Raw genomic sequence first — 22079 nt, forward strand, 5'->3', positions numbered from 1 at the left:
ATAATCTTGTATTTTTTAAGTGGATTCCCTTTCCTGAGCGTCACACAGTATGATTTCTTATTGATAATGCTGAATTTATGACATTTCATTTTAACAGACTGTAGAGAAAGGCTCATCTACTGTTTTACATTCATGCACTTGAATGCTGGAATATTCACACTTAGCACTGATAAGAGTGACTTTGACTTGACAAATAGGCTCTTCAAAATACATTAGCATTTGTGGAAATCAGTGTTCTGAGACTTTCTGATAAGTTTTTAATTCTATTTGAAATATCTTAAAAACGACAGACACAATCTAGAAGAACTCAATTATTTAATACACCCTTGAACAACTTGATACACTTTATTACAATTTAAGTGTCCCTTTGTATAAAGGGTGTTATAATGTTAAGGCGTTGAGGATAAAAGAAATTATATATGTGCAATTTTTTTTGTTATTAGGAACTTTTATACAGAGGAAAATCTATGATTTTATGCAGAAACAAATGTCTCATATTATTATGAGAGCTTATAAACAGTGAATTCCTAATGAATTGCTGTGTATCTAATGCATAAACCAAAAAATAAACAGAATATGACCGTGGCCCTTTGAGTTCCCCTTGACAAAAATGTCTTCTGCATCGTTAATCTGAAAACTCACATTTTTTGTGTTCTTGTCATCTTGTTGATATTAATCACATATAGCACCATACATTAGAAGTTCAAATTGTTAGATGAATTAGAAATTTAAATTTAAAAATAGAAAAATTAGAAATTATTTTCAAATGTTTCTGTTCCTATAGTCCTCTCCCCAGAGATGCCATGTGTTAAGAGTTCAGATGATAAATCAATGAACTTCAGCACTGAATCTGGGGTGAGAGGGATAACTTGACAGTGAATTGGTTTGAATTGAACTTGACTTCACATGTACCAAAAGTCATGATGAGAGATTTAAGGAGAGAGAATCTCATTGAAATTGATGAACAGGTCTGCACATGCTGGCAGAGAGAGATGCAAATTACATTTTTCAAAACTTGAACGTGATGTCGGAATTTTGTAAAGTTTCACCTAAGAGACATGCAGGGGACATTCACCTTTTCTTGAGAATTTAGCATGAAAGGAGCAGACTGAAAAAGGGCATTTATTTCAGAAGAGATTCAGTTATATCAGTTTTTAAGGAATGAGAATCCCTTCCTAAATTTTATACCAATGTTCTCTTTCAGCAAAGAATTTGATTTTGTGTCTTACTTGCAATATCAAAACCTCCCTTTGGTCTTCAAAATTTTTGACTTTTAATTAATAAAATAATTGCTCATTTAGTCCTAGAGTTCTTAGGATCATTTTCTGTCTCAAGATTTTTCAACAAAAATTAATTTGATTTTTAGTTTTCTTCACACTTTAGCTCATTGACTTCTGTGAATATGTCCTGAGTTGCTTTGACATTAATATTGTTTAAAGCTGTATGTAGACTTCTGTGTGTACCTGGAAAACTGTCAATCCTATCTGAAACCAGAAAAAAGCATACTGCACCATCCTGAACATTTCCTTACTGTTTTTCTCAACAGTTGTTTTGGAAAGTGCTTTCCAGTAATTAAGCAAAGTTAATCTTGATTTACATAGGCATGATAAGAAAACCATGGCCTACAGCCATATGCCACAAACCTAATACTTCCTTGTGTGCCTGAAACATTAAAAAACTTTCACCTTTTTTGACGTTGCTGTATATGACCTCTGTTATTAAGATGTTCATGAAATGTACACAAATAATAATGTTTAAGTTAATTTCAGCAACTACATGGAGTTTACCAAGTTCTGTGAGCATAATAAGCTGTTACAGAAACATTTATGCTGATAAAAACATTACAATCCACATGTGTCATTAAGTTTAGGGAAAAGTGGCCCCCCTGGAAAGAACCTTTAAATATTTAGAATAACAATTACTGCTGTGAAAATTCAACTAAAATGGTTAACAAAATATGTTTTTAAAATAAGATTTTACTTTTCCCATAAGGAAAATTGAAATTGTTTAATAAATAATGGAAACTTGCCTGGGATGCTAAGAGAGATTTCACTCTAGATTTTCTGATTGTTTTATAAATAATAATTGCAAACTCCATTCATAAAATATAACAACCTGATTAAAAAAAATATCAAATCAGTTTCTTTGTAGAAGAGGTTCCAATTTGTAAGCTGAGCATAGTGTTTTTTAATATCTCTTTATTTTGGTTGTGATGAGGACTAAAATCCTATATTATGTGAATTTGCAAAATAAAATATTCAAATCTATTCTATTTTATTTTAGTATATAATTTTTATTTTGAACACTGTATCATAAAAATAAAGGTAAGTTCTGATGGAAAAATTAAAGCCAGAAGTTATATAACCTCCTAATTACTCTATATCTCTTTAAACTATTGCAACAAAAATCTTTGCTCTCACCATACAATGAAAATATAAATACAAAAATTGGAGAAGTATCTCAGTGCTACAAAGCTGAACTCACAGATTTTCAAATGACTTGTTTGCTTTCAGGTTGTTTGGGAAGTCAGTGAGACTTAAATTTGCAGTAATTAGAGATTGTATGTACAAAGAGGGAAGGTAGGGATGGTGTTTCTGTCTACCACAATTTATTCCTATTCCTTTCTATCAGGACAAGGATTTTAGAAGTGGAAGCTAACATCATAAACTAGATGGTTATTTTCATTTTAGGTTTCTAATAGTTGTAAATTCAGGGTTTTTTAAAAAGTGAATCTACATATTTCTAAGTTTCACTTAAACATTTAATCTTCTTTGATTTATCTAAGTTTAGTGGAAAACTGTAAATTTATCTCAAGTTCAGCCCTAGCTGCCCATTGCAATCACACTGCAGGCCTCTTGTCTGTCAATACAGTTATTTGCGTAGCTTACTTCTACACAGATTATTCCAGACATCACAAAAAATCATCTGATCATCTGTTGGACTCCACTGTGATTTTTGTCATGCTAATTTGTGAATTTTGCCTCTGGAATTTTATCTCCCACCAAATACTGTACTGTAACTATTAATTTTATCCATGTCACACTCATGTGGCTTCAAGAATTATGTCAAGCAAAAACCATACACTGCTATCAAAAATTATTTTTTTAAAGTCAAAATACTGTGTCTCTGAAATGTTGGTATTCAATTTACTATCACTTTTATTTCCCTTTCACAGTACCTTTCCTTGAAAAAGCTGGAGACACAATATTTCTTCTATTATTCACCCTTTTATCAAACATATTTGGAATACATTGACTTTGGTTTTTTAGCTGTCCTTCAATGCTGTCATTTTTTTTTCTCTGATAAGAATTCTTAAAAAATTTATTGAATAGAAAAGTTCAAACACCTTATTGTACGATTTCTGTAACACATATTCTAGAATGAGCCACCTGGGAGTGTCTTTGAAGGTGATGCTTTGATGTGTCATTCTTTTTCTTTCATGTTTAGCTGCAATTGTTTGGAAGTCACTGCATTTTGTCTTTATTCTGCTTTCCTGTGAATTCATTTGATGTCTGTAGAATCTGCTGTTATCACTGAACTGGTAGAATAAAGTGAATAAAATAGACCGTGACTATTTTCAGGACAAGAAAAACAACATCAAAGTGTTTAAGTTTATTTCAATGGTTGGTAATGATTGATATTGTACAGTAGCTGGATAATAAGTATATTGACTTTCTTTCATTTTGTTTTGAATTTAAACTCTCCAGGGACATTTTTAGATCTGTTTCATCTAAATGCCAGTATTGCAATAAAAGGAGGCTTTTTATATTCTCTTCTTGACCAATATAATCATATGGGAAACAGACACCCAAAAAAATCAAACCAGTTCATTCTCCACTGTAAGAGACAGATACTGTATGGTCAGTTACTAAAAAAAAAAAAAAAAAAAAAAAAAAAAAGCCAAGTAAACCAGAAGTAGATTTAATGAAAAATAGTGATATTTCATAATTTATTTCCATTTGATATTAACAATGTAAAAAAAACCAACACCTTATCAGCAAGATGTGAGAAGCCCACTGCTTGGGAGAATGCAGTTGGATAGTGGAAGGCACAGGTTCAAGGCACTTGTACATATTTTACATAAACCAGTGAATTTGAAAACTAGCCAATGTATGCCTCACTTTCTAAATCGGTGATCTAACTGATGATTTCTTACTGTTGTTGTTTTTATTCTGGTCCTCATCTTTTTTGGTTTTGTTCTGAGTTTCACCCTAGGTCAGATGAAGTTCTCATGAATTTTGTTACAGATTTTCTTCTAAAAGAAAACTGTGTTTTTCTCAAGTTCTTCAGTGTCACTGCTATTTATATTGTAAATATATCCAAGAGCCAAGTCTTAGGAATTAATAACCTACAGTAAGTGAGTATATTATAAATTCTAGCTACAGCTATTGTCCTCAGGGTGTCATTTCTGAATAAACTACTTTATTAATAAACATTATTAAGGATGTGTTCAGGTTGACAAACAATTTAAATGACAGCAGAATTTTCTCCACTATTTCAAGATAACACAGAAATGTCAGATTTAGCAGGCCAGAATATTTCATCCTTATGAGGAGCAGCTGAGGAGTTGTTTAGCCAGGGGAAAAGGAGGCTGAGGAGAGACCTTATTGCTCTCTGCAATTACCTGAAAGGAGGTTGTAGTGAGGTGGGAGGGGTGGTCTCTTTCCTCAAGTAACTAGTGACATGTCAAGAGGAAATGCCCTCAACTTATGCCAGGGAAGGTTTAGATTTGATAATAGGAAAAATTCTTCATGGAAAGGCTGTCAAGTATTGGAACAGGCTGCCCTGGGAAGTGGTGGAGTTACCATCCCTGGTGGTATTAAAAAGATGTGTAGATGCAGCACTGGGGCATGGTGTAATTGTGGACTTAACAGGGTTGGATTAATGGTTTTATTCAATGATCTTAGAGTTTTCTGTCAACCTAAATTACTCTACGTTTAAACAAGTCTGAGGAATCTGCATTTCAATCCAAACATACAGTATTTTTCCTTCTTCTCAGAACCAATCTGATTACGTAGATTTAAATGTGCATTAACCGTTGGCTCTAACTAATCCACTCTGTCAAATACAGTCAAGGTGACCATAGCTCATCTCAGGTGTTATAAATCACTTTTGCTCATTGATCACCAGATCTCAGTGATAAAATTCGAGCACTAAACAACTGTTTCACTGGTCTTTTCTCCCCTTGTTACTTTTTACAACGTTCTGCATAATGTATGCTAAATATCTTACCAGCTAAAATGGCAGTAAGAATTAATTCTGCTTGCAGATAGGAATTAATAATTTGCTGTTCTTCTGTGTCCCAACTTCTAGGATGATAGTATTTTTTGAACCAGCAGACACATTTTTTCTCTTCATGAGATGCCCATGCACTAACTATACACAATAGAGTTAGCAAAGACAATACATGCAGTATCAAATCTATTCTAAGGCAGGAAAAATATTTTTTTTAAAATTATGTATGATATATATGTATGTGTTTCCGTAGGTAAAGGTAAATATGTACATATTTACCTTTCCAAATGTATGTGAATACATGCAATTTAGGATCAGTATTTTCATGGTGGTCTTTCTTTATACCCTATTAATGTACACAAAACTGCCCAACCTTTCCTGAAAATGTAAGAAATTAAACTCTGGCACTAAATGATACTTTGTTAATCTGATTATAATTCTCCCTACAAGGATTTTTAATTCAATTTAAATTATTAGCAATTAAACTATCTTTGAATTATTGCTCTCTACCTTGTTTTCTTTTAGTAAGATGCTTCACTCTGTATTTAGTATGCAGAAAATAGAATGTGATTATTTTGATAAGAATGGAGTTCTTAGCACTGCACTGTAAAGAAGGTGCCTTATTGTAGTGGGGGACATTTTAAATTTTGCTTCATTTTTCATTTTATGAAGAGGTTCTGGTATAGAAAATGTGTTATTTAAACAACAATTTCATAGCACCTAAGTTATGACTTTGATTTTTATTCATGAACCAATTGCAAATCGATTAGCATCCCTGTTACACTTGGAATGGACCAGCTTTGAAATCGGTTGGAGTGAATTCCTGGCACAAAACAAACGTGTATTCCATCAGAGAGTATAGTGTAAAGAAAGCAGGTCTTTGTAGGAGGTTTTCACTCTGTAGAGTAAAACAGAGAATAAGAGCCTCTGCTTTTATCAAATTTCTAGAGATGTTGAGATGTAATTTAAATACACTCCACATTCTCTACACTGCTTTTTAAATATTATCAAGCATAAAGGGACTATAAGTTTGAATTTTGTATGGAGATCTCTCATCTTCTTAGTTATTCTATTAACTTTTTTCTAGTTTTTTTTTACATCAATATAATTGCATAAATAGAATTCCTTTGAATATGATTAAAATAGCCTGGAAATCCATATTTCCAGTGTGAATTAAAATTTAGTAATTGCATCTTTATTTATGCATGAAAACTGCAGAACTATAATAATCTTTTTCTTTTTTTTTTTTTTTTCTCCCCAAGTGTTCTAAGCACTGCATTAAGCTGAGTAAAAATCAGTGTTAATAATCAGGTCAAAGTAATTTCTGTCTAGATTTGAATTTAAGTATTTTTTAGGAAACTTCCTTTGAAACTGTTGATCTTTGACATCTATTTCATCCATATTTATTCTTTAAAATTTTGAGATCAAAGATAGAAATGTCAGTTTTCTGACATTTAAAAATTGCTGATACCTAATAACATTAGGAGAAAAAATCTCCAGCACTACTTTTTCACTCTAACTTGGAAGCTGAAATAGATTAGTAATATTTAGTAATTTTCAATATTTTTAAAATTCAAGCTATTGCATTAAAATGAACTTTCAGTAGTTTCTGAGCTTCCAGGATTAAAGAGTAATTATTTTGTTTTCATAAAGGCGAGTTTTATATTTTTAGAGAATGATGCAGCATCACTGAAACCTGTTGGGTTCCATAATCATGTTAGCTGATGTGTTTGCAATGTATATATCTTATCTGCAGTGCCAGAATACAGTTTATGTGACCCCAATGTTTGAACCAATGTTATTAGTCATAATTAAATGATCTCATGTGTTTGCACTGTCTGTGGTAAGAAACACCCACTCTTTTTTCCTCTTGTGTTTTCTGAACTAACCAATAAAGCTGAATTCTCAACAAGTCCCCTTATATTATGACAGAGTAAATATTTCACACTTTGCTTAAGGAAAACATCACCAAATCCTGTCATGTTGTAGGTTCCTCAGAGACATTTTCTGGAGCCTGGGGATGACCTGGGAGTTGAGCTAGAAAGAAGAAAACCTGAATACACTCTTTCTTAGCCCATTGACTATCTAGCCCTTTTTTCCTATGCAAACTCAAAAACCTTACAAGAAAAGGTGGGGAAAACAGGTCTATGTCAATTATTCTTTGTGAAGATTGTTATAATTTCCCATTGGTTGTCTTTAATGAGTAGTAACTTCTTATATTAAAAATATTGGCATTTTATCCCAAATATATAGATAAACACACATTTTTGGGTCTAAAATTTTGCTACCTAGATGATGAAAACCTTAAACCAAAAACGTGGGTGTGTAAAACTATATAGCATCTGGAAATGTGATTGTTGCTTAAGATCATGATATTTTTCCTGAGAAGGCATTGAAAAGACTAAATATTTTCCCATGTAAATAGATGGGAATGGGTTGAGGAAACCAGCTTAAGGACATGAGATGTGTTTGTGTGTGTGTGTGTGTAAGTATGCAATTTTCTGGGGAGGGGGTAGGTTTATTGAGGTAATACAAAGAACAAAGAAGTGCTTTGCTTTGCTTTAGCTATATGGGGTCATCCAGCTCTAGTAGCCACACTTAGAGTGCTGTGTCCAGTTCTGGACTCCTCAGTACAAGAGAGACATGGAGCTCCTCTGGAGTGGGTCCAGAGGCAGGAGACAAAAATGATTAAGGACCTGGAGCATCTCTCTTACAAGGAAAGGCTGAGGGAGCTGGGAGGGCTTAGCTTTGAGAAGAGATGACTGAGAGGGGACCACATCAATATCTGTAAGTATCTGAAGGAGGGTGCCAAGGGGAGAGATCCAGGCTCTTCTCAGTGGTGCCAAACAATGGGACAAGAGGCAATGAACAGAAACAGATGCACAGGAACTTACATCTAAATATAAAGAAAAACTGTACTGTGTGGGTGACTATGCAGTGGAACAGGCTGCCCAGATAGACTGTGAAGTCTCCCTCACTGGAGATATTAAAAAATCTTCTGGACACAATCCTGTGCCATGTACTCTGGGATGATCATGCTTAAACAGGAAGATTGAACCAGATGACCGACTATGGTCACTTCCAACCTTACCCATTCTGTGATTCTGTGGTTCTGTGAAATGTTATAACGACTTGAGGAGACTTTGAGTTGGTCCATTAAGATAAAACAAGAGTATTTCAAATTGCCACATTCAACACACTCATGAAGTATTATAAGTCACTTACAGATGCTGATTTTTTACTTTTTTTTTATAACTGAGAATGCTGTATGTTAGCCATAACACTGCTTAAAGTCACTGTCATACACACAAAGTCTATAACTTCAGCTTGATTTGCAGAAGAAGCGGATATGGCTGCTGCCAGCTTCAGAACAGATGAGGAACGAAATCTGTCACGAACTTAGAGAACTTAATATATCACTAAAGACAGTTAATTTAGCAGCCATGACCCATGTAGGCAACAGAATTAATAGCAAGTCTGTTCAGCAATGATGTTCTCCCTGCTGTGCCATTGGGAGTGCAAGTCAATATTCTGATTTCAGCAGTGCTTTCTGTACAGTCTGTTCTGGCTCTGCTTCCCCATCACATATATCTCTCTTGGTGTCATGGGAGCCAGCCACCATGTTTCTAAACTGATTATGTGTTTATTTCGATTAAGGAGTATTCTAACCCTGTGGTGTGAATTGACTGAAATGATTTTGGGATTAAAACATGAAACAGACCTGGTATTGATTAAAATTTCTTTTATTGTTGAGCCCTTGTATTCCATTTAGAAAGTACTAGATTTTGTCCTGACATCTTATGTCCTTTTATGTGAAGTAAAATTAAGAAAACAGTGGGGACAGAGCTTTTGTTGCAGGTGTATCATGACTATGAAATGGTATGGCTACTCTTGCAATGTTCCTAGGTTTATTTTCCCAGCTCTTCTTGAGAATTTTTTTTTCTATCAAGCGATCTCTTTGCAATACTGCTAAAATGAACTTCCCAAATATATAGCTGGATGAAACAGCAGGACAAACAAATAGAATACAAAAACCCAGCAGGTTTCTATTCAGACTACCTTAAATAACAGTTTTCTTTTGCAGAGACTGAAATTGTCAAATCCTGAAAGTAGTTTTATCTGGGTTGATTGATACAGAATCACTTTCACATATTTAAAATCCTGGAAATACTAACAGAGTTTTAAACTACCAAGCAAATAGCAATATTTCTAAAGTATTGTCTATCGCAGAAGTGGTTTGATATTGTATTTGAAAACAGTGACATCTTAAAATTGTCAGGAATTTTTGTAACTTAGAACAGAATTTTAAGGCTATGTTCCAAACCCCTAAAATGTGTCAGTGTGAAGACAGTAAGCTTTCCCTTATTTATTTTGTGGGGAAAAAAAAAAATGCAACTCTAGTTTGCATGTTAAATAGAATTGAGATAATTAAATGTCTTTACTGCATGTCTTTAGTGGCTTAAGTGCAAATATGTGTTTAAGCAATCATCTCAGAACTGGAGTTACATATAGATTTAAATTTGACATCTTATTTTCTTTCTTTCTTTCTTTCTTTCTTTCTTTCTTTCTTTCTTTCTTTCACTCTCTCTCTCTCTCTTTCTCTCCTTCTGTCCTTCTCTCCTTCTCTTTCTCTCTTTCTCTCTCTCTCTCTCTTCTTCAGTTTTATCTTGGTTGAATAAAACTAGTCAGTTTTACTTTTGGTTGAAAACTGCCATTTGGGCATGTTAGTCCTGTAGTTTTAGACATCTTTCCTGAGAACTCAGTCCACCAACTGGAACTCCATATGCAGTGTGGGTACCCACCATAACCACAGCCGTATTTTTGAATGAGTGTAGTCCCAGGCTTGAAAACAAGCCAAGTTATATATGTAGGGAGAAGGCTAGATGAGCTGGTATAACTGTCATATGATAAATAACAAATGAGATTTCATTAATTACATGAGATTTCAGGAATAAAAGCCCTCTGTAGAGATAAAGATATGAAATGGAAACAACAGGAACAAAGTCTAATGTGAGGACAATTGATCTTTCTTTAATTGGAAATATGTCAGTAAAATCACTGAAAGAGGAAAAGGAGACTTTGGACACCTGCGGAGTAGTAGAAGTATTATTAAGGGGAAAATAGCTAAAGTGGTGTTTTCCTTCTAAAGAAAAACTAAAGTTTTATTTATAGCCTGTGAAACACAGAGAGATTAACTAAGGATGGAGGAAAGAAGGGTCAGAAGAGAGAAAAGAAATCTCTGGAGATTTCTGAGCACCAGGATTGGCAGTGAAACAGGGAGTGATATTTCTGTGGAAAATATTCTCCCACTGGTAACTGTTGTTCTATGTTTGCTGGTGTGTGGGTGTGTTCAGCAGGTTTTCCTACCTGAAAGGCAGATGGTGACTTCCCTGAGGACTCAGACAGTGCTCAAGATGGCAACAGGAAAGGGCAGCAACGCCAGTAGTGTAGGGCTGTTCAAAGCATTTGAGCTCCCTCTGAGCATTTGGGACTTACGTGTTTAGAAGAAGTCCTTTATCCTTTAGTAACTAAAAAGTTAGGAGAGGATTTTGAAGATTGCACTTTTTAATACAGACATATGAATTTTCTGCAAGTCCTTGGTGAATTTGGGGTACAGTAATCTTTTCTTGTTCTTGTCTTTGAAACTCAATGTATATTTTTGTCATACATATAAGATCAGCATGAAAACTATGTGCCAAAAGAGCATTTAATTCTAGCTATGCTTACAAGATTCAAAAAAAAAAAAAAAAAAAAAAAAAATTGAGGAAGTATGACCTAGTAATCTCCCAGGCACATGCTGTGATTCTTGAGGTTTTCTGTGCAGGACCAGGAGTTGGACTCAATGATACTAATGAATGTCTTCCAACTCAGCATATTGTATGATTCTACAAACACAAAGAAATATACCTTGCCATGGTCACATACTGATAGAAAATAAAACATCAGAGAAAAAATTACTATGTTAAGTCATCATCATACTTTTAAAGTAATTTGACTTTTAAAGTAATTGGGAGCCTTGTATAAAATCACTTCTTCTGTTACTTGTCCTTCAGTATAGCTGTTTACATAAATACTTCAGTGTAGAATTGGCTGTTTGCTGTATTGCATTTTGGACTTTGTGGAATACTTTGTTCTTGTACTTCCAAGTCATGCTTTCATGTTCTTATAAACCTTGAATAACCTTTATTTTATTTATCCCGTTTTGTTTCATTCCCCCTTGCTTGTGTAGTTTTGGAGTTTTAAAGCTTTCACAACTTTAAGAAATGGGTACATCTCCTTTATTTTACCTCTATAACTTTTTTCTTTCCCTCATCTGATTTTAATTTTTCTCTCTCTTCCCATTCTTGTATTTTTCTAGCTTTTGTCATCTTTCACTCAAACTGTTTTTGGTTTTTGATCTATTTACTCACCTAAAATTTCTTTTCTCCAATATTTTGTGCTTCTTCCCTTTTCTGAATACTTCCTTCAAAATTAAGACTCAACATCTTGTCACAGGACTCGTTCATGATGGAAGAAAGGCATGTTCCTTGTTGCTACTATAGTGAAATGACTGAGAAGAAAAGATAACAAAATTTCTAGCAAAAAAACAAAGAAAAAAATTTTAGAATGTGAAGAGAAAACAGAACACATCTTTTTATTCCCTGAAGTCATCTCATCTAGTCAAGAAAGGCTTAGAAGGGGTCGCAATAAGGAGCAAAATAAGATTTGAGTATTTTACCCTTGTTGAGAATGTGCATGTTATGACTGGGATGACAACGAAGGAAAAGGAAGAGTTCTCTTTGAACAAAAAGAAGGAAAAATTATTTGGAAACCTAGCAAGAGAAAATTTTATTTACTAGTCTTACCAGAAACTTAAATAAGCATAGAATCAAAAAATCATGGAATGGCTTGGGTTGGAAGGGACCTTACAAATTATCTTTTTTAATGCCCTTTGCATGGGCAAGGACACCTTCCACTAGACCAAGTTTCTCAATGTCCCATCAAACCTGGCCTTGAACATTTTGAGGGATGAGGCACCCACAACTTGTCTGCACAATCTGTTCCAGTTCCTCACCACCCTCATAGCAAAAAATTTCTGTTAAATATCTAATCAAAACCTACTCTTTTTCAATTAGAAACCATTCCCCCATGTCCTGTCACGCATGTCCTTGTATAAAGTTTATCTCCATAATCTTTCAGTATATCTTGGTTGCTTTTTATTTTCCAATTCCAAGTGATAGGCTTTCCAAGGCTCCAAAATTCCAAGGCTTTTTTTTTTCTTATGAAAATTTATGACTCTAAATAGTCAATGTACTACAATGAATAAAACTGCAGGTCAGTTATCAACAAACTTGTGCATACAGAAATGTCATAGTTAATATTTTTCAAAGTCTTGTGGTTTATTTTCCAGATGTTCCAGCCATGTTGGGTTCTTCTCTAAATTTCTTTCTTCCATATGAACCCATTTTTCTAGCCATAACTTTGACAAAATGAGCCCATCTACAACTGTTACAGTCTAGGTAATCACTGAACTCAACTACTTTCCTTAATGAGCATGTACTAAAATACTGGTTTGTGAAAGAACTGGTTGGTGAAATGTAGCTGTTTGAAATCACAGAGTCACAGAATGGGTCAGGTTGGAAGGAACCACACTGGGTCATCTGGTCCAACCTCCCTGCTCAAGCAGGGTTATCATGGACCACATGGCACAGCATTCTGTCCAGACAGTTCTTGAATATTCCCTATCTACCCGTGCACTGCTATGCAAAAATACATGCAATAATTGGCTTCCTAATCTTGTATTTGGCCTGTACAGCTGAACTCATTTGGTTTTAAAATGCCATGGACAAGATTATACATTTTTAAAACGTTTGTACATGTAAACAAGTAAAGAAAATAGAAGCCTCTAGTCCCAGCTATGAGAGGGATAAAATTTTCACTCCTTGTAGTCTGGAGAGAGATCCATCAACTTTGTAGTAAACCCCCTGGGGAGGTAGTGTCTTTAATCGTATGAGTAAATCAGAACCTTACTCTAGCACCATACACCATAGGTATGTTTCTACCAGTTCTAGAGCTGAACATGAAATATTTATCTGGATAATTTTCTTATATATGTATACACACAAACTTACTATTAATATGATGTTAAAGTAATGTATTAATTCCTACTGCATACAATTTTCTCTTATTCTGACTTTTTTTTACAACACTATTCTAAGATCTCAGTGCTGTGACAGTAAAGTTGCATTTTCTTTTAAAAAGATGTTGCAATCAAGTTGAAGGAGTAGCAAAATATTTACTCACTATTGCACACTAAGTCAGTTCTAGAGCCAGAAACTGAACCAATTTTTGCTTTAACCATTTTACATTTCACCTTGGAATGTCATCAGATTTCTTAAACTGCATCTCAGTTCAGTTAGACATTATTTTTGTAGCTTCTCTTCCTCCTGTAGCCCTACAAATTACGTGAGAGGAAGGGCGTGAGAAGAATGATCAAAGAGATTGCCCAGGGAAATATTCAGTAAATTTGAGCCTGTGATGCAGAAAAGTGAACACTTTTCATCTTGCTTTTTTTACAGAAGTTTTTGGTATGTAACAATAGGCCATTGATCATTGCTGCCTCACTGCTGAACTGTTCCTTTTTAATCCCATTTGACTGTTATAATGTATGAAATGTTTGAAATTCTGTATTATGTAATTAATACTTGTTAGCATATCTGTGTATAAATGAAAGGGATTTAATTTTGTTTTATAACCAGCTGTACTTCCAATGTGTCTATAATTTCTCCAGTTCCTTAGTGCTTGCTTTTTGAGTACTTTTCTTATGCATTAAAACAGTTTCATTTTGCTTTCTCTATGCAAGAGGAAATCTCTGAAAGAAAACACCTTAAGGCAGAACAGAATGAAAATATTTGATAGTATTTGTTTAGCTGTGTCTTTATGATATGTAGTTACATAAAGGTTGTCAAAATATCGGGTGAGCCTGACCAAAAGAACACACAGTTGGAAAACCAAAACTGCACTGGAAGAGAGGAAAAAATGAAGATTTAACAATTGTAGCCAGCATAGCTAACAATAGTTTTAACGTTTTCCAAGAAGGAGTGATAAAATTCCATGAACATATATAGATAAAGGAAAGGAATTTCATTGGCACAACTTCAAAATTTGAGCATGTTCTGACTGGAAGTGAAAATAAGCAGAAGGTGGACCCTGGCACTGACATGGCCACTCTAAGTTTTGTGCTTTCTTGGAAGATACAGCTCTTGTGGTGACCCAGACTGCACTATAGAAGTTTGGGAGCCCTGGGCTGCTTTTCCCTAAATGGTAATCTATCCTCCCCTGTGCTACAATAAAAATGAAGTTCCTCAGTACTGAGCCCAGTGACTAGTTAATGCAGAGATTCAGGCAACATTAGGCTGTCTCAAGAATGATTCAGGTTATTAACTTATTACATAAAGAGATCTGGAATTTAGATGAATTAAATTGTTTTTAGACTTTCTATGTAGACCAAATATAAAATGGATGAAAGCTACAAGAGGAAAATGAAGAGTGAACAGAAAATATTTGAGAGATGGAGATCCATGTGCTACTTTATTCTCCACAAATATAGAATACTGAATCAACTTTACTGTAAGAATATTTGTGGAAATTTTCCCACTTTCCTGTGAGGTAAATGTTTGCAAACAGAGCTTTATATGATAACATATATGATATTGCAAATATTAATTCCATTTTTATTTGCTTCACATAATATTTAATCTCTTGTAATATATCTATTTTAAATTATCTTGACCTTATTTCAAAATTATATCAGTATATTTTCAAATATGCCATCAACATAGTAATTAAATGCAAATTCAGAATAAAAGCATCTATTTATAAATAAACAATAGTTTTCAGGTTAGGATGTGCTTTATCTAGCAATGCAACATAAAACCTCACAGAATTTTATCTGATTTCCTGTCTCTTGTCCCAAAGTCAAAAAGTGTCTTATCCTCTTCTTTTTTTCCTATTGTTACTGTTCTATTTTCTAACTAATATTTTTTAACACGTTAGGGAACCAAGGAATTTGTTATAAGATTATGAAAGTGGAAGAATAATTTGGACCCCCTATTAAATTGGAGATGTTAGTAAGAGAGCATGATAAACTTGGAATTAAAACATCTATTATTTACTTGTCATGTGTGGAAGTTTAAAAGATTTGTAAACTCCCTTTAACTAAGAGCTGTCATGGTTCAGCTCTCCAAGCACAGTCTTGTGGTACTATTTGAGGCAATTGGTTGTTACCCAGGATAAATACACAGACCTGGCAAAGAAGTCATAAAACCTATGAGACCGCTTCCTGAAGAGGAGCCAACCAGGATACCAAAGATGTTTTATAGATCACCAGGACAACCAGTGAAAGGTCATGAGGAATACAATCAGCTGAGTCTAGGCAGTTATTCAGATTACCCTAAAGTAGTGGTTGATTAACAGAGCAACTCTCCAGACTCCAGATTCAGTGTTTACTCTATTTTAGTGGATTAGAATTCCAAGATAGATGTGTCTTGCACTTTCATCTGAATGTAGATGTCAATCTGTTGCTGGATCTCATCCTAGGTGATGATTACACATGCCTTTCAGGGACATGGTAAAACTGAGGAGCTGCCCCAGATGACAGAAGACTACAGATGGTAGATGCAAAGTGCCACTTGGAGCTCAGAATTCAAATTAGTATAGCATGAAGAGACTACAGAGATTACACCTAGAATTCAAGGTGAAGGCAGGAATAGGCAGAGAATAAAGAACAAGATAAGAATGGAGTTTTTTGTCTTTAGAAAAGGACAGTATGTAATCTAAGTGAAAGGAAAAAATTGCTGGATTATTAAAATTATATATCAGTATTTATACATAGTTAAAGTATATGCATATCATACATGTATATGTTGTACTTCACAGGAGATATAAACCCACAGAAACCCCTAAGTACTTGTACAATGTATTATATGTAGAGAAACACAAATGCATAGTATTGAAAATGACCAAACTGTGATCATGTCTGCTGTGTGACTAATTTTGCCATGATAATGAAGAAAACACCACTTCCTGTTTTGGTCTTTATTTTAATCATTTGAACTCCATGCAAATGTCACTGCATGATGTGTTGAACTTCTGAATTTCTGAAAAGCTGAAAAATACTGAAAGCTGTAGGATCTCTTTCTTTGCCTCTCACACTCATCTATGTGTACTGTAAAAATGTATTGGAAGATTTTTCAGAACTCAAACCAAATATTTTACATAATGGTATTGTAAAACATACATGACAATAACTTTCCATCTGCCTATTACAGACTTTCTCCTAAAAAGGTAATATTTCTGTATTTAAATAGAACCATATCATACCATGCTCAGGAAGACTGAGCATAAATAAACAGAACACTTCGAACTCCCTCAAACCCTTATACCTAGAGTGATCCTGAGGAGTTTCTATGACATATATGAAGTTTGGAATAAAGCTTTCTTTCACAATAAACAAAAAGTCCTCTCTTTTTTCCAAGCTCTTCCCTCATAGCATGCTACAGGAGAGAAGTCTTTTGAACATTTAGAACTCATCTTTATTTACCGACAAAAACACATAGTGAGAAGTAACTTTTAAAATAGGTAAGAACCAGATTATTAGAATTCCCACAGATAAAAAAATTGACATTTTTAGTTACCTCTCAAAATTAATCACAAAGCATCTCAGACTCTGGAAAACATTAAAAATAAAATGAAAAACATTCCAAAGAAGTAGGCAGTAAGATTCTCTGACTCTAGATATAAGCAAAATGCAGGAGTCTACAAGAGCAGATTTGTTGTAGCAAAGTCTGTACTCCACTTGAACTTTATATATGATGAGCATTTTTAATCTTTCTGTTACAGCTGTCTGTCAGAGTCTTTTGCCTATCTCTTTCCATTTCTACGTGACTTATGGCAATGCTGAACTCTTCTAGTGTATTGTGATAAAGGTCTTCTTAGATGTTCATTTGTGAATGATTCATGTTTGAATTTTAAATATTTCAAATACAGCTGGCCAGAAACTGATAACCTTTTTTTTTTAATGCTCTTTCTGTTCTTTTCAGTCTGTAACTGCAATTTAGATTGTAATTTAAAGATAAGAAATTAGCCAGTTGAATTTAAAGAATTGATACATAAAAGGAGCTTTCGTTATGAGCTTCTTCAGGGAAGTATTTAGAACAGAGAGATATTAAGAGGCCTTTCCTTAAATAGAAGACCTTATGTTTGTACATGTATGTTGACTAGGAAGACTCAAGGTGTAATACAATTCTTTTCAACCTACAAAGTGTCGGAAATATTTGTTAATGAATGTTTCCCTAGGCTTTTTAAAATTATAATAGCCGTATACAATTGTCTTTTACTGTGTGGATAGTTTATTCTGTGAGAAATTAGCCATCCACAGAAAGCCAGCAGGGTCTCTAAAGGAAAAGACATTGGTAGAGAAAACCAATGGAAATTGGAGCTGTGCTTTTTTTGTTCTATCTGGGGAAGATAAGAAACAGTGAAAGCTTGTTTCTTATTGAAACAAGATAGGGAGGAAGGAAATGGGGAAAATGATGAATACCAGAGCATGAACCATGTCTGAGACTCTCTGTGAGAATAGGTGCCACATTTGTAGAGGCTGTGAAGAGAGAAATAATTTTTGTGATAATGGATGTCTTAAGTAGCAACAAAAGCACTTTGATTTAGCCCAAGAGAGGTTGTCAGTACATAACATACAAGACAATGAGGCATTTTGGAAACTGCCTCAGACATTATGAAAAAAAATCTTATTAATGACATTTAGAGTAAATCATATTTTTTAACCCAAATAATTTTCTTGAAAGGTCAGATAAATCTTTCAAGAGGTTAGAACTTTGTTTTCAAGGACTTAATAAATAAAAACATTACCTTTTAGACTGGGGTAAATAATGTGGTCCTGAACCCTGTTATGCACAGCAATGTCTTCTGAGAAAATTATTATATTTTGTGAAGTGTAAGGTGGAAACGCTAATGTGATCTGAGCAAGAAAGGAGCACATGATGGACTCTTTTTTTTTTGCTAGAGAAGATGTGAGTTAGGGTTTGTTTTAAGAAGTTTTCAACTGGTGGTATGAATGAGGATGTGACTGGCAGGTCCACAGCCAACTCAGTGTAGCTGTTCTGGGACATAGAGAGGTGGATTGCAATAGGATTGTGGTGATGTTGACAAGGGGTGACCAGATGGAGAGGTTTGATATCCTGTCAGTAGACAAACTGATGTCAGGTATACAAGTAATAGTAAAGGATGCTGTTGTATCAAATGGAGATGAAAACTACATTTTATCTTCAGGTTAGCCTACTTTTTAGGTAAAGAAAAATTAAAGAGTGTGTATTAGTTTAGTGTGATTCCAAAGGCATGCCTTACAATCACACAGAAATTCCTTTTGATTGTCTTGTTCCTTTCTGCATTTTGCTAAAGAGGGAAAGCTGAACTGGGTTGTTTTGTTGGGCTTTTTTTTATATTTCTGCTTGAAAGCAGGAAAACCTGTGCATTTCTCTTTTGCTGAAAAGTTCCTGTCTCCTAATTCAAATGTCAACCTTTTGCTGTGGGTCAAATATATAGTGGAAAAGATCAAGATGTTATTTTGAGGAAGCATTTTATGTGGGAAATGTCTTAGTCCACTTCTAGAACAAAAATCATCAATGTTTCTGTAAGAGGAATTTTTAAGATGCTTTAAAATTACAAAGAACACATTTTTTCACAGATTGCTACTATGCTTGTTGTGCAGATAACGATCAAATGCTTAATGTTGCATATTGAGGTAAAAGCAAATGCCTTCTATTGGAACTAAATATGTGTATTTATTAGGATATACATAATTCAGACCACCAAAAGACAGAGATAAAATTACTTTCTTCTCTAAATGGAGCAGATTTTTCCCTTTAATGTTTCTATGTACATTATTTATGAGACATTACATCATTTTAGGGAAATTCTCAATCAGACTCCATGTGGAAAAATATCTCTAAACAGTTTTATTTTTTATTTTCTTCAAAAACCTGACATAGAGCTGATTAAGACAGTATCCTCCAGTTAATTGAACCATCTGCTTTAAACTGTGGACAAATGGAAATTAGTTAGGAGAAATCAGTTGCTTTTTTCCTAGTATTGCTATTTTTAGACTATGCATAATATTATGCAAGAAATCTTTCCTTTTTCAAAAGCTAGGCTTAGAAAAAATGGCCTCCAAAATTTAATCTTGAATTATGAGTTTAGAATCAGCAGAATACATACTTTTCTCTGTGCAAAATACAGGAAAGATAAAATTTTTATCAGCAGCTATCTCTTACTATTAAAAAATATAACATTTTTCATCTTACTAGGATAACAGAGAGATTAACTGCAAAGGTAAGAACGTCACTGATGTACCAACAATGCAAAATTTGAGAAGAGATGTGTGGAATTGGTTCTGTGAAGCCTGTCTGGAAACTAGATTAATTTCCAGATAGGAATCTGTAGTGGGAACATCTTAGTTTAGTGATTATATAAGTAAATGGAAGGTGTGACTCTGAAATCCAAGTGGATCCCAAGTACATCTGAAAATAAATGCAGGACAGTTGTTCCTATGTTCATTTGCAAAGAAGTCCTGCATGCAAAAGACATAAAAATGGATCTTTTGTAATATAATTTTCTCCCATAAGATTCATCAGGAAAAAGTTAGATCAGTCTTCATATTTGAGCACTGTACTTCATGACTTCTGTGGTGCAACATGCTTACATGAGTCCCAGGCTCATATTTCACTGTTTGTCATACAAAATTTCCAGATTTTAGGTAAACTCTGAGGACCTAGATTCCTATTTCATTTTATCATCTACATTCCCTTTATCTCTGTAAAGCAGCACCTTTAGATTGAACCTTTCTGCTTCCTGACACTTCTGCCAAGTGTGATTTTCTTAGCTTCTGAGTTGTTTTTGGTGCATCCTGAAGTGTCTTTCTTAACTGTTGCTTCCCACCTTGTCATCGCTTCCTCTTTGTTAGACTAGACGACATCTAATTCAAAGAAGAGGAATGAAGACTTCAGTTTAGGGTGCAGGAGGCCCTGCAGGTTCTGGAATGAGATTTCTGACTGGGAACAAGTTGGGCTGTGAGACTCAGGCATGGTTCTGTATCTCTGGAGTGGTATGGCCCTGCCCCAGATGAGTGCTGTGGGGACAAATAGCCCATATATTCTCAGGTGTTGGTCAGAATGGTAACGAGATCATATGAGAGATGACAAATAGAGAGCTGGTGGAGTACACCTTGGCCATTTCACTTTGAGGAGAGAGAAGTAACCTGTTACCACTCCATGGAAGTAGCAGGCAGATAATGGCTGTGGTTATACAACACCATTAAACAGTCTCATAAAAAAGTGAAAAGAGGTAATTTTAGCTCTGAATAAATAAAATGTCTTAAAGGCTTGGCTTAAAAATAATGTGTTATCAAATCACTTTAAGCTGTTGAACTATCACTTTTAAATAGTTTGTGTGGCAAACTCAGCCACCTCTATGGAGAGCTTTCATGCACATGGCCCAGCATTTTCATTTAGGATTTTCTCACATGCAGTGGTGCTCACAGAAACTGAGTTTAAGTTTAGCAATTTTTCTTGTTCAGGATTATGTGAAAGAAAAGATATTCCAGTATAAATAATCTCATATACACAACACCAAATTGAAAAAATCCCTAAGCAATTTTGAAATTGATTGGGTTGCTCTGTAGACTTGATCTTTATTTGTAGCTGAGAATTTTCTGTAATCTTGCGGCAACCTGGAGAGCTAATAAGAGAACTGAGATGAATTGTGTGCTCTCAGAAAAATTAATCCAAATCCTACTGGATTCAATCTAAATCTTTCTACTGACTCCAGTGGGCTCCAGAGAAGGGCTATCTTTTAGGGCAAGATAGATTAAAGAGAAGGTCTTCAAACAGCTAAAATTTCTAGGCCATTTAGATCACATTTTCATCTAAGAGAAAAAGAGAGGATAAGTTTGTTGTTGGGGTTTTTTTTTATTTCCCATGAATTAAATTAGATCTATACTAAAGCTGGCAGAAAATAGATGATATATGTGATGGGGAAGTAGAGATAAAAAGAACCCTTTTCTTCCTTATCTTTCTTCTTTTCATTAAATCACTGTAGTTGAGCATGGAAAGCCAAGGTGAATGGGAATAAGTTAACCTTCATGGGTGGCAGGAAACTGCATCCCTGCACTTGATAAGCACTTTTTATAGCACCACCTGTGCAGCTCCTTCAGGTGTTAGCTTGTCTGGTGCTCCTTTAACTTTTTCGTATAGCACTGGAAAAGGAGTGAGAAAAGAGGGCATATGAGATGCAGAGTTTAAAATAAAATGAAAAAGTAGCTTGTCTAAGAGTTTCTCTTATGGATGTAGATTGGCACATTGACAAAAGTGTATAGCTGGTGATATATTAAGAGACAAATGAAACCAAGAATCAGCAGAAGGAAAATATTTTGTGTATGTTTTTATGTGAAAATGCGAATTTATAATATATATATTATTCCAGAGTAAATCCAGTCTGAAAGGCTGAAAGGTGTGTAAGTGACCATTAATTGACAATAATAATATCCTTACAAGAACATACCCTTAGAAGACTAAGGATATCTGTAGGCAATAGGAAAAGGTCTTTTTGCTCCTTTAGTAAAACAAGATTTCACTTTTTCATGCAGTCAAACCTCTGAGTATCTCTTTACACATAAGTGGTGTGACTGAATGATTAGATTCTGGTCATGGCTCTTTCCTCCAGAGTTCTCATTCTGATACTTCTAGCAAGGTTATTTGGTTGAGATCTCTTGGCATATAAAATAAGGCTGTGTA

Source organism: Lichenostomus cassidix, chromosome 2 (assembly GCF_008360975.1).
Source record: "Lichenostomus cassidix isolate B80296 chromosome 2, HeHo_3.0, whole genome shotgun sequence".
NCBI classification, from domain to species: Eukaryota; Metazoa; Chordata; class Aves; order Passeriformes; family Meliphagidae; genus Lichenostomus; species Lichenostomus cassidix.